At 41.0% G+C, this 13,540-nt stretch overlaps 1 protein-coding gene, 1 long non-coding RNA gene and 1 pseudogene across 5 annotated transcripts in view; 1 reads left to right on the forward strand and 2 right to left on the reverse strand.

The window, feature by feature from the left end:
* Positions 1 to 3,790, reverse strand: LOC123458756. Its single transcript, XR_006635774.1, has 3 exons — positions 3,680 to 3,790; positions 3,268 to 3,454; positions 1 to 389 (listed from the first exon to the last, which is right to left on the reverse strand). It is a non-coding gene; the product is annotated as an uncharacterized LOC123458756 (long non-coding RNA).
* The window catches only part of LOC101614042 (zinc finger protein 426), a 26,175-nt gene continuing 16,326 nt past the window's right edge, over positions 3,692 to 13,540 (forward strand). Inside the window, exons 1-2 of one of the 4 annotated variants that reach the window (XM_045144005.1) lie at positions 3,692 to 3,882; positions 4,167 to 4,263. The gene's annotated coding sequence lies outside the window, so the exon portion shown is untranslated. Of the gene's footprint in view, positions 3,946 to 4,166; positions 4,264 to 13,540 lie in introns of all 4 variants that reach the window. The other 3 variants (XM_045144001.1, XM_045144003.1, XM_045144002.1) reach the window with 3 other exon arrangements.
* On the reverse strand, positions 10,298 to 10,370 carry LOC123458900 (annotated as a pseudogene).

The following is a 13,540-nucleotide window of genomic DNA, read 5'->3' on the forward strand; positions in this document are numbered from 1 at the left end:
TTCAGCAATAGGATCTTGGCATCTATTCCTGGTGAGAAACCAAGGTCCTTGGCAATGGCCTGTAATGTTTTGGGGGTATCAGAGACCTCCCTGGCCAACAACTCACTGGAAGGTATCCCATCAGCCTCAGGGATTTCTGATTAAGGTTTAGAATCCTACTTAAGTCTCTAGCAGCTACTGGAGAAGTGTCACTGGGAGTGGATCTTGTAGTCCAGCCTAAGTTGTGTTCAGAGCCAGTGTGAGCTTTAGCTGTTCCTATCTGATGGCTCTCTGTTATGGATCTACAGAAGTGAGCCAGCTTCTTCTACCATGATGATGCTTCCCTTGGATTCTGTAAGGCTGAAATAAACTCTTTCTTCCCATAAGCTGCTTCTGGTTAGGTGATTGTCCTATCAATGAGAAAGTAACTGTAACACTTTCAAAGCCTGAAGGCCTGGGTTTGATTCCTCAGTACCCATGTAAAGCCAAATGCACAAGGACTCAGTTTACAGTGGCAGAAGGCCCTGGCATACCCATACTCTCTTTCTCTCTCAACACATATGTGCCTACACACATATAAACATGTATACACATATATAGACAGTAAATAAATAAAACAAAAATAGGCTAGGGTGATGGATCTTAGTCTGCCAGCTCAAGTTCAATTTCTAAGCCACCACGTAAGCTGGACGCCAAAACTGGTCCAAGTGTCTGGTACTAATTTGCAGCACCGAGAGGTCCTGGTGTGTATGCATGTGTGCCCACATGTGTGTATGTGTGCATGCACATGTGTGCAAATGGACATACATACACATTAAAAAAAAAACCCAAAAAACAAAGTCTAGGGATGTAGCTCATTTGGTACAACACTTGCCTAGAATGCACAAAGCCCTGGGTTTGACCCCCAGCACTCCATAAAAACCAGATAGAGTGTGCATATCTATAATCCCAACACTTGGGAGGCTCAGGCAGAGCCACATAGCTTGTTCTAAGCCAGTCTGAGCTACTGGGCTTTATAAAGTGAGACATTGTCTCAACACATGCACATGCATATGCATACACACACACACATTTGGTTGCAGTATTTTTCTTTGTATTGTCAGCATCTTAGAACAGAATATATGTTCTATTCCTTGAATGTATAGATAAAAATATATGTTCTATTCCTTGAATGTATAGATAAGAGGAAGAAATAATGATAGGACACAGAGAACAAGAGAAGACACCCAAAATTTCTCTTTACAATTCTAAGGTATTGCCTAACACAAAATTGTGTGCTTTAAAATATTTTATGTGAAGTCAGAGTCCTTGAAGAGTAGTAGCTCAGCCACAATGAATCCTTGTCTAAACTAAATAAATAATAAATAAAATTGCCTATGAATGTTACTAAATTTGGCTTATGAATATATTGAACTGGCAATTGGGATTATAGGCATAACCACAAATAATTCTTTTGTGTTTCTATGGACTGAACCTGAACTCAGTACCTTGAGCAGAATAGGCTCCCATGAACAATTCTTGAAAAAGTGTTAGTAAATCAGTATTTATAATACCCTTCATTCCAAAAGGCCACACAATAAAAAATAAATGTGACTTGCTGAGAAAAGAAATTTTAGAACCACTAGTGCACAACTGAAGAACATATGTTATCACTGCTATTTTGTAGCACTGTAGGAGGGAAGTTTTGGTTTGGTAAATTATGAAAAATAAAAAAACTACAAATTTGGGCTGTGTTGTAGCTCAGTTGTGTTGCTATGCTTGCAGCAGTCCTGTGTTCTATCTCCAGCACTACACAAAAACAAGAGGTGGGGTGAATGCCTACAATCCCAGTGCCAGGGAAGTACAAGCAGAAGATCAGGAGTTTAAGCTATTCCTCAGAGTTTGAAAACCCACATATACATTCATTAGCAGAACAGTAGTATTTGTGTTGTTTTTGAACTGGTAGACAAAGCCTTAAAGACAGCTACAAAAATAAATCAGAACTTGGGCTGGCGAGATGGCTCAGTGGTTAAAGGCACTTGCTTCCAAACTCTGATAATCCTGGATTCCCCAGTATCCACTTAAAGCCAGATGCATGAAGTGTCGCATGCATTTGAAGTTCATTTGCAGTGGCTGAAGGCCTCACTCACATGTCTGCCTCTTTCTTTCTGTCTGCTCTCAAATAAATAAATAAAATATTTAAAAAAAACCAGAGCTCACTGTTTGAGTTTTAATATATATAAGAAGAAATAGGAACCAGGTATGCCTTTAATCTCAGCATTCAGGAGGCAAATGTAGGAGGATCTCCATGAGACCGAGGCCAGCCTGGAACTACAGAATGAGTGCCAGGTCAGCCTGGGCTAGAGTGAGATTCTAAAAAACAAACAAAAGAAACAAAAAGTGAAGGAATATAATAGTCAAGACAGTACAGTACAAAGTGATGATGCTATCAATAAAAGTTGGTTCTAAGAATTAAAAAAAAGAAAAAAACAAAACCTTAGGATTTACAAACACACACACACACACACACACACACACACACACACACAAAACACTGATCACTGTAATGAAAACACAGCAGAATGACCTCTTAATTTTGACATGGTGAATACATAACACACTGGATTTGTTTGATCCATAGTATTCCTACCTCCAAATTTTTTTTTTCATGGACATGCTTACAATCTTAATTACTAATTTGATGTAAGTAAAATTTGGTAATGTGCATAAACATTTATTTAGATAGCGCTTTCAAGAGCACTGATTTAGCTAGGCCTGGTGCTGCAGAGGTAGGACTGTACCTTGAAACAAACAAACGAAAGAGAACTTTGATTTAATGTTTTCCAGAACACAACTTTGGCCACACCTCAGCATCATGGGTTTTTTTTTTTTTTCAGCCACCATGAAAGGGATTAAAGTGTGAGATACCACACCCTGTTTACCACCTCAGAACTGCAAAGAGAAATCTCGGGTGACTTTTCTCAGTGTCATATCATTTATTCATTTTTAAAAATTCATTTGCTAGAGAGAGAGAGAGAGAGAGAGAGAGGGGGGGGAGAGGGAGGAAGGGAGGGAGGGAGGGGGGACAGAGACAGACAGACAGACAGAATATGAATGAATGGGCGCGCCAGGGCCTCCAGCCACCAACTCCAGACTCATTCATGCGCTACCTTGTGCATCTGGCTTACGTGGGTCCTGGGGAATCGAACCGAGGTCCTTTGGCTTTGCAGGCAAACCCCTTAACCGGTAAGCCATCCCTCCAGCTTCCATTTATCCCATTTTTTAAAATCTGTATTTTATTTTTCCTACCTCAGCCTTCCAAATGCTGGGCTTACAGGAGTGAGTCATCATGCCTGTCTATTAGTTTTATTCATTCCTAACACCCAGCAGTGAAATATGTAGTAAGTCACTCAATACAGGAGAGACTGAACCGAGACGAATCTTTTCGTGGGTTTGGCAACGACCAATCATCATTCCAGCACGCGGAGCGTGGGCACTGGGACAGGCGGCGAGAAAAGCTTTTGTCAGCCCTGGCGGGTGCCTCCCCTACCCCACTCCCCACCGCCCCCACGCTCGCCCCCGACCAAGTTCTCCGCCCCGCGCGCACCCGCGGCCTGGCCCCGCCCCGCCCCGCCCCGCCCCGCGCGGGCCTTCCAGCCTAGCCGGCCTCGCAGCCCCACTCAGCCCTGGCCTTTGTGCCTCCTTTCGATCTCCTCCTCACTTTGGAGTCCACCCGAGTTCACAACCACCTGTCCCTCACACGAGCAGAAACAAACTTTCCTCTCATCTGAAGAGATCCAACGTGGCCGAGGCCCGAGGCCCGAGGCCGGAAGCGGAAGTGACGTCACGCCACAAGCCTCCTTTTCTCACTGGGCTCGCCCGGTACTTGTTCCGTCGGTGGTTGCGGGCCAGGACGCGGCTCTGGTGAGGCTGGGTGCGAGGGGTACGAGCGGGAGGTTGAGGCGGTGAGGACCGTACGAGGCCGGGGTACGTAGCGTAGCGGAGGGCGGGGCGGGGTGCGGTCAGGCGCCTGGGCCGCGGGTCCTCCCGTCGGGCCGCGTCCGAGAGCTCGCTGGCGGCTGCGTCCCTTTCCGGTGCTGCGTCCCGAGAGGCGTTAGGGCTCATCCTTGAGGTGTTTCCATCCACCCTTCTCCTACAACCCTTCAAGTAGGCTTTGTGTTTTGTTTTGTTTTGTTTTTTTCTTCCAGAAGGAATAGAATTTTCGCCATTGGAGTCATAGTGATTTAGACACTGCATTTTCCATCTTCGCGATTCAGGCCTCTTCAGCGGAGGATTTGTTGAAAGGTGGGTCAGCAGAGCATTTTCCTCCATGATTTGATGGAAACGAACGTATTAGCAAGAAATTTGGCTTTTTTTAAGGGTCCTGTAATTGAGTCACATTGCGTTCTTGTAGGAAGATAAAGGCAACTTTCTAAGGCTTTTTGCTGGGTACAAATGTCTGCATATGAATATAAAAGCACAAAACCCTAAACGGGTCTTTTTTACCAGAGGATACCAAGCTAACTTATTTTATTGAGGCCGGGGCTTGCAACTGAGACCCTCGTGATGCTGGGCATTTCTTTGCCACTGACCGACATCCCCAGTGCCGCCAGTATTTAGCTATTGTCTAAACATTGCAGGCGTGTAACGACCTCACAGTCCTTAAAATTGTTCCGGCAGGCGGAAAATATGGAGGCTTTGTTAGGTTAGTACTAATTGAATGAACTGTTTGCTTTTTCCACGGAAAAATAAAATATATTTTATGGTATAACTCTTTGAGGGAGTAAGTTGAAAATTGCATGAATGGTACTTTTACATAATTGATAATGCATCAGGGACATAATTGATAAAGATGAGGATATTTGCCCAGTAAAACAAAACACTAATATTTCAACACAGAAACTTGAAAATAACGAATAAAATAATTTACATTGTTCTAACATAAGTTTTTTTAAACTTACTTATTCATTTATTTGAGAGAGGGAGAGAGAATGAGCGCTCCAGGGCCTCCAGCCACTGCAAACATCTCCAGATGCATGCGTTCCCTCGTGCATCTATTTGGCTTACATGGGTCCTGGAGAATTGAACCGAGGTGCTTTGGCTGTGCAGGCAAATGCCTTAACTGCTAAGCCATCTCTCCAGCCCCCTAACGTGAGTTTTTGAGTGTTTTTTGATCAAAGATATCTTACAGTTTTGTTTTTTGGTGGTACTGGGAATTGAACCCAGAGCTTCTTGCATTCTGGGCAAGCTTTCTATATCTAAGCTTTATTCCTAGACCTCATCAGGGTTCTTACATTGCAATCTGTAAATATTTTATTTTTATTTATTTATTTATTTGACAGAGAAAGAGAGAGGGAGAGAGAGAATGAGCACGCCAGGGCCTCCAGCCACTGCAGAGAAACTCCAGACCCGTGTGCCCCCTTTTGCATCTGGCTAATGTGGGTCCTGGGGAATGGAATCTGGGTCGTTTGGCTTTGCAGGCAAACGCCTTAACCTCTAAGCCATCCATCCAGCCCACATTGCAATTTTTTTTTAAACAACTTTATGTTCATTTTTATATATTTATTTGAGAGTGACAGAGAGAGAAAGAGGCAGAGAGAATGGGCGCGCCAGGGCTTCCAGCCACTGCAAACAAACTCCAGATGTCTGTGCCTCCTTGTGCATCTGTCTTACCTGGGTCCTGGGGAATTGAGCCTTGAACCTGGGTCCTTAGGCTTCACAGGCAAGTGCTTAACTGCTAAGCCATCTCTCCAGCCCCTCACATTGCAATTTAAAATGTCTAATATTAGGATCTTTGGAACTAGAGTACTGAACTGAAAAGGCATGCATTGTTATAGAAAATCACATATTTTGATATTTCTATTTGTGTTCTCATGGCATGTTTGAATGTTGTCTCTTTATTCTTTAATTGCTTAATGCATGGATGGCTGAGTGAAGTGGTAGCATTTTTGTCTAGCATATGTAAAGCTCTGTGTTTCATCCATACATAGCAGTACAAAAAGTTGGGTTTGGGAAGGTAGAGAAAGGTTCAGCCTAAGGCTATTACAATGCAGAATAATTATAGTATTACAAATTAATCAGATTTTTGAAAGCAAAATATTAAATACCTGTTGGTATAAGGAACTATATTGAAGGTAAAATAAATGAGGGGTTGTGTGTTACTAGGGTTTGAACCTAGGGCTTTATGCATAGACAAGTGTTCTACCACTTTTTATTTTGAGAGCCTCATTAAGTTGTAAAGGCTGGTCTTGAATTCCCTGTGTAGTTTAGCCAGGCCTTGAACTTATGGTCTTCCTCACTCAGCCCTTGAGTTCCTAGGCATACAGGCCTGTATCACCAGGCCTAGCAGGTTTCTTTTCTTTCTTTCTTTCTTTTTTAATAGTTTCTGAGTAAGGTTTATTTTTTTATTTTATTTTATTTTATTTTATTTTATTTTATTTTATTTTATTTTATTTTATTTTATTTCTTGAGGTAGGGTTTTACTCTAGTCCAGGCTGACCTGGAATTCACTGTGTAGTCTCATGTGATCCTCCTACCTCTGCCTCCCTGAGTGCTGGGATTAAAGGCATGCGCCACCACACCCGGCTTCTGAGTAACTTTTAAAATATGTGTATATTGTACAAAATAATGGGGTTCATTATGTTTTAGTGCACACACACACACATATATAATGTACTTTGATCATACTCACCTCCAAAGAAAAGTGAGTCGTAAAGAAAAGTGAACCCCATTTAAGATGAGACTAAAAGGGCAATAGGAGTTAGCCATGAAAGAGAAGGGTATAGGAGGCAAAGAAAGTATCATAAGCATTGGCTAATTATATTTCTCTAGTGAGAGAGGAGGGCATTAAGGATTAATTCCAGGGTTGACTAATGTTTTTTGGATAAAAGAGTGAAGGAATGAATCTGATTTTCAGTTTATACAGCTGACAGAAAAAAATAAGTGATAGCAGATCAAACAGTGTAAACCAAGGAAAAATAGGATATAGGATGAATATGTTTTATTTCATGAATAGGGAATTCAAAGAATATGAATCAGTAGTTGAGTGTTGAAAAAAAAAAGTTCTCCATGAAAATTTACTTGTGTTTCTGGGTGTGGTGGTGCACACTTGTAAATCTAGCACTTGGGCGGCAATGGCAGGAGGATTGCTGCAAATGTAAGGCCAGTTTAGTCAACATAGTGAGTTCCAGGCCAGCCAGGGCTACATGGTGACACACTAAAAACAGAAATGAAAATTTACCTATGTTAATTATTAATGTTAGGAAATGTTTGTGTTCATAAACGGTCAAAGCTTTTTTGAGGGAATTTCAGTCCACCTTGGGTTTCCCTTATCCAAAGTAGAACTCCATTTCCCTGAGGGAATGTTCTAGTTCCAGTTCCAGGAGAAAGTTATCTTCTGTGACTTCTTACAGACAGCAACACATCCAGGAGTTTAGAACCACTCCATGGGTAAATGACTAGAGGACTACTCTGACAATGTGGTCTGACCAAATGTTCTCAAGGGACACTTTGGCTTGACATTGTCTTATGTTATCTTCTGTATTTTCCTCTTAGAGGTTTTGATGAATTAACTGGACATAAGTTAAAAATTAATGAGTATTTCTAAAGATAAAGTTGGTAAGGGTATATGTGTAATGTATAATGATGTTGGCAGAATTGAGTGGAGAAATAATTTGAACTGGCAGTCTCTACTAAATTTGTGCATATGCATACTCTTTTGTAACATTACAGTAGTGAGCTCAGTATATGAAGACATTTTACCACTTTTACTTGAAATTGTGTTCTGAAATATGGATTAACAGAGTCGGCAAATTGTTTATTCACGTGTGTGTATGTGTATGTGTATGGGTGCACCAGGCTTTCTTGCTGCTGCAATCAAATGCCTTGTCCTGCTTTATGTAGATGTCTGGGGAATTGAAACTGGTTCAGCAGGCTTTGCAAGTGGCTCTTTAACCTCTGAGCCATCCATTTCTCCTGGCCTTATTATTTTATTTTCTATTTATTTATATTTATTGTACATTTTGTTGGGTTTCATGTAGACAATTTTTTTTTTCTTTTTTTTTTGAGGTAGGGTCTTGCTCTGGCCAAGGTCAACCTGGAATTCACTGTAGTCTCAGGCAGGCCTTGAACTCATGGTGATCTTTTACCTCTGCTTCCCAAGTGCTGGGATTAAAAGCGTGCACCACCATGCCTGGCTAATTTTTTTTAATTTTAATTTTAATTTATTTATTTGAGAGAGTGAGAGACAGAGAAAATGGGTACACCAGGGCCTCTAGCCACTGTGAATGAACTCCAGGCACATGTGCCACCTTGTGTGTGTGGCTTATGTGGGTACTGGGGAATTGAACCTGGGTACTTAGGCTTTGTAGGCAAGTGCCTTAAATGCTACGCCATCTTTCCAGCTCCTGGGTTTTTTTTTTTTTTTTTTTTTTTTTAAAAAAACAGGGTTTTACTGTCTAGACATGGCTGACTGTCTCACTGTGTGGTCCAGGCTAGCCTCAAATACAAAGCAATTCTCCTGCCGCAGTCCCCTTAGTGCTGGGATTATAGGTGTGTGCCACCAAGTTTAGCTGTAATCACCCTATAATGAATAGGAGAATGTTGATGATGCTACAATGTGGATGAACCTCACTGATATTTTTCATTGTAATGATGCTGGAGGGAATGCAGGGCCTTATGAATTCAGGTATAAGCAACTGCTCTACCACTGAGCTATGTGTTTAGCCCGCTAACATAATTTTGAATGATAGATGCTACACACAAAAGAATGCCTGCCTCAAATAAATCATGAATTCACACTTCATCAGAAAATGTGTTATAAAAAATTCAGTGTAGGGCTGGAGAGATTTCTCAGCAGTTAAAGGTGCTTGCTTGCAAAGTCTGTTGGCCAAGATTCAGTTCTCCACTGTGTACATAAAGCCAGATTTACAAAATGGCACATGCATCTAGAGTTCATTTGCAGCAGCAAAATGTCCTTGTGTGCCCAGTCTCTTCCCTACTCTTCTTACAACTAAATAAAAATATTAAAATAAAAGTAGAAACGTAGCTGTATATTTGTTTCTTGGTGCTTAACAAGTTTGTTCAGACTTACTGGCTTAAAATGACACATGGATGGGTGTGGTGATGCACACCTGTAATCCCTGCATCTGGCAGGTGGATCACAAGTTTGGAGCTAGCCTAGGCTACATAGTGATTTCAAGGCTAGCTTAAACTTACATAGCAAGACCTTATCTAAAAAAAAATCATAAACTAAACAAATAACTAGAAAAAGGAAACAAACTACTGTTGTATTCTGCTGTAAGTGTTGAAGAGGAATTTGGAGTTCAGATGAATAAGTGAATAAATAGGCTCAGTCCAGTATTCAGCTACTGAGCCTTGATATGCAACCTTCTATATATATTTTTACATTTCATATATGAGCCTTTATTTTTAGGTAAGAAAATACTGAAGTTCTAACCCTTCCCTAAAGTGAAGAGAGATAAAATCCCATTAGATAGTAAACCCATCACAAGCCATACTTACTAATTTTCCCACCTAGACACATTCTCAGTGAATATTGTTACCTAAAAACTAAAATCAAGGTGAACATAGTGGCACATGTCTGTAATTCCAGTTACTCAGGAGGCTGAAGCAGGAGGATTTTGTGAGTTTAGGGTTAGCTTGGGCTACATAGTAAGACCCTGTCTGAAAATAAAAAAGAGTAAATTCTAAATTTTTAAAAAATGTATATATTTTTTAATTTAAAAAATTATTTATTTATTTATTTGAGAGCGACAGACACAGAGAGAAAGACAGAGGGAGAGAGAGAGAATGGGCGCGCCAGGGCTTCCAGCCTCTGCAAACGAACTCCAGACACGTGCGCCCCCTTGTGCATCTGGCTAATGTGGGACCTGGGGAACCAAGCCTCGAACCGGGGTCCTTAGGCTTCACAGGCAAGCGCTTAACCGCTATGCCATCTCTCCAGCCTGTATCTGGCTATTTTCACTCAAAATTTTGTCTGTTGATTCACATTGCTGCCTTACCTTTGGCTTATTCCTTATGTTTATTGCAGAATATTCTAGTAGCTTATCACAGTGTACCCGTTTTATTTGCATTTCTTTTTTGTTTCAATTCATAACCTTCAAATCATACTGTTAATAGATAATACTTTCATCTTATACACTCTTTGCTGTTTTGTTGTAGCACATGCATACACAGGACTTTAGTAGTTGATGAGAACAGTTTTTGAGATAATTTCTCCTGTCAGTAGTGCATGCATATCCAGACCAACTTAATCTTTAGAACTACTTCAGTCTTATTTACTCTTTCCAGCCAGCTCCCTGGGACCTCCAAATAGCAAAGAAAGTAACAGAAATATATAAAGATGAATATTGTTACTACACTTGATCTTAGCCAAAAGGCCGAGAAGCAATAAGATGAATTTTGTTAAATTACCTGCCCCTTCAAGTCTTTCTGGTAGTTCATGTTGACAAGGGAAAATTCTAGGTGTTACCTGCGGCATGATGCCAATCACCTAGGTGTGTCAGTGTTCATGAGGCGTCCTGGAGGATGGATTACTCTGGATATTTCTTCAGGGAAATGAAGGATTAGTTTGAGTATGGGAGAACTCCCAAGGTATACTGCTGTCAACAACTCAGAAAAATCCCCTTTCCCTACCCCTTGCTAAGAATGGAATCCAGGGCCTTGTACATGCTGGTTAAGCACTCTACCACTGAGTTACATTCTCAGTCCTGATCTCAACCCTTGTGTATTATTTAGCAACTATATGTTAAGTTGCTCCTGAACTGCATGTAAGGAAGTAGAACTGTTAATTCAAGCCCATATAGTGGAAATTATAGTTTATTCCTTAAATTTTTAATGAAGCTTTTTTATTTATTTTATTTTTAAATTTTCATCTTCCTTTATTTCACAGCAAATCTTTTCTGTTCTCTACATCATTTTAACTCCACATTTTTTCCATGTTTCTAAAATGCTAACTGTATTAGTCAGGGTTCTCTTGAGGAACAGAAGTGTTAGAATGAATTATTTTAAAAAGGGGATTTATTGGATAAGCTTACAGTAGTCCAATAGCAGTTGCAGGCCCAAGAGTCACCCAACCTGGTAGCTGCTTAGTCCTCGTGTCCAGATGCCTCAGCAGTCCTGACCCAGCACTACAGATGGTGCCGGAAAGCCTGGAGGCTTCCTGAGGAGCTTCTGGGTTTTGATCCAAGCAGGTCTTCAGTTGATGCTGGTCTTTAGTCTGCACTTGTCTTCAATCCATGCTGGAAGGTAGCGAGCAGCTCTGGCAGCCAAGTGGAAGGAAGGAGCTTCCTTATATCAAGTCCCCCTCTGAGTGGGGCCACCCACTCTGGGGGAAGGGCTCGCCCTAGGGGAAAGACTTCCTCCTTTAGTTGACCCTTCCTAGAAGCAACCTGTGAATTACTAAACAGATAAGTTGACAACACCTTAACTATCACACTAACAAATCAACTAAGTAAGAAAAGTAGAAGGTTTTACATTGTGTGACATCTCTTCATCTCTTACATATCTTGCTTCTGGTGCCAACTGTTTTCTTATATACCTGTGTGAATTCTTTTTGCTGTATCAGTTAGTATTACTTATTTATTCATTGGTTTGTGGTGCTAGAGATTAAATCCAGGACCCACACAGGCTACACAAACACTATGATGCCTGGGTAACACTCAGTCTCATGTATGACTTTCTGTGAGACTCGACGTCATAGTACCAAACACTTAGAATGACAAAAGAGTGTCTGCTGGCAGCCTTATTATAGTTATCAAAAAGGTTGACACTGTCAGCTATCAGTCCTTATTAATAATCCTGTGTTGTTGTGTTTTTTTTGAAAAAGTAAAAAGGGAAATAGGTGCTAGGCATGGCACCACATACCAGTAAACCCAGCACTCAGGAGGCTGATAAATTCAATGCCCAGCCTAGTCTACAAAGTGGGGTCTTGTCTCAAAAAACAAAAAATAAAGAAAAAGGAAGCACATGAAACTTTCTTTTTCATTTTTTTATTGACAATTTCCATAATTGCAAATAATATCCCATGATAATTTCCTCCCACCCCCACTTTCCCCTTTGAAACTCCACTCTCCATCATATCTTTCCCCGTTTCAATCAGTCATTCTTTTATTTGATGTCATGATCCTTTCCTTCTCTTATGATGGTCTTGTGTAGGTAGTGTCAGGCACTGTGAGGTCATGGATATCCAGGCCATTTTGTGTCTAGAGGAGCACATTGTAAGGAGTCCTACCCTTCCTTTGGCTCTTACATTCTTTCTGCCACCTCTTCTGCAATGGACCCTGAGCAGTGGAAGGTGTGATAGAGATATTTCAGTGCTGAGCACACCCCTGTCACTTCTCAGCACCATGGTGCCTTCTGAGTCATCCCAAAGTCACTGCCATCTGAAAAGAGAAGGTTCTTTAATCAAAAGTGAAAGTAGCATTAATATATGGGTATGAACATTAAGAGAAGTGCTTACTGGGCAGTTTGGTGAACATAATATTGAAGCTTTTTAAATTAAATTAGTTTGTTTATTTAAGAGAGAGTGAGAGTGAAAGAGGCAGATAGAGAATGAGAATGAGAATGGGCATGGCAGGGCCTCTAGCTACTGCAAATGAACTCTAGATCTGCATCTGCATGCACCCCTTCATGTATCTGGCTTTATATGGGTACTGGGAAATTGAACTCAGGTCCTTAGTCTTTGCAGGCAAGTGCCTTAACCACTGAGCCATCTCTCCAGCCCCTATGAAACTTTTTTTTTTTTTTGAGGTAGGGTCTTACTCTAGCTCAGGCTGACCTGGAATTCACTATGTAGTCTCAGGCTGGCCTTGAACTCATGGCGTTCCTTCTACCTCTACATCCCAAGTGCTGGAATTAAAGGCATGTGCCGCCATGCCTGGCTGCCTGAAACATATTTTGATACCAGCTGTGATTGAACAAAGAGCATGCTCTGCAAACATTCTACCACTAAGTTATACTCCAGGCTCATAAAGCATGGAATGTTCTGAATTAAAATGACATTGTGTCACTGGTTGTGTGGTGCATCATTATAACTCCAGTATTTATGAGACTCAGGCAGAAGGATTTCAAGTTCAAGGACAGCCTGGGCTGTATAATGAGACCATGTCTCAAAAGCTAATAAGCAGATAAATAAAAATAAAATGAAGTTGTAGAAGTCTTAAGTATAACATAATAAAAAAACAAAAGTTTCATAAGTTTAGAGCTTTGTGTGGTAGTGTACATCTTTAATCCCAGTACTCAAGAGGCTGAGGAAGAATTGACAGCCTCAGTTAAAGAGAGACCCTGCCATGAATAACCCCCCCCAAATTCCATAACTTTAATATATGTCTTAACTTCCAAAGTATTCATGAGTAAAGGGTTATCTGTAAGGGTCTGAGAATTGCTGAAGAAAGACCCCAGACTCAAATAGTATGTAAAAACAAAGTGCATTTATTCTGCAGAATCAGCCAGCATGCAGGGGTCAACCATTCATACAAAATGGTGACCCCCAGAGGAGCATGCTGGCTCCTTTGAAGCACAACTAGAGGAATTCCAGGTGGGTTAGGTGAACTTTTAAAAT

The sequence above is a fragment of the Jaculus jaculus genome, chromosome 2 (assembly GCF_020740685.1).
Source record: "Jaculus jaculus isolate mJacJac1 chromosome 2, mJacJac1.mat.Y.cur, whole genome shotgun sequence".
NCBI lineage: Eukaryota > Metazoa > Chordata > Mammalia > Rodentia > Dipodidae > Jaculus > Jaculus jaculus.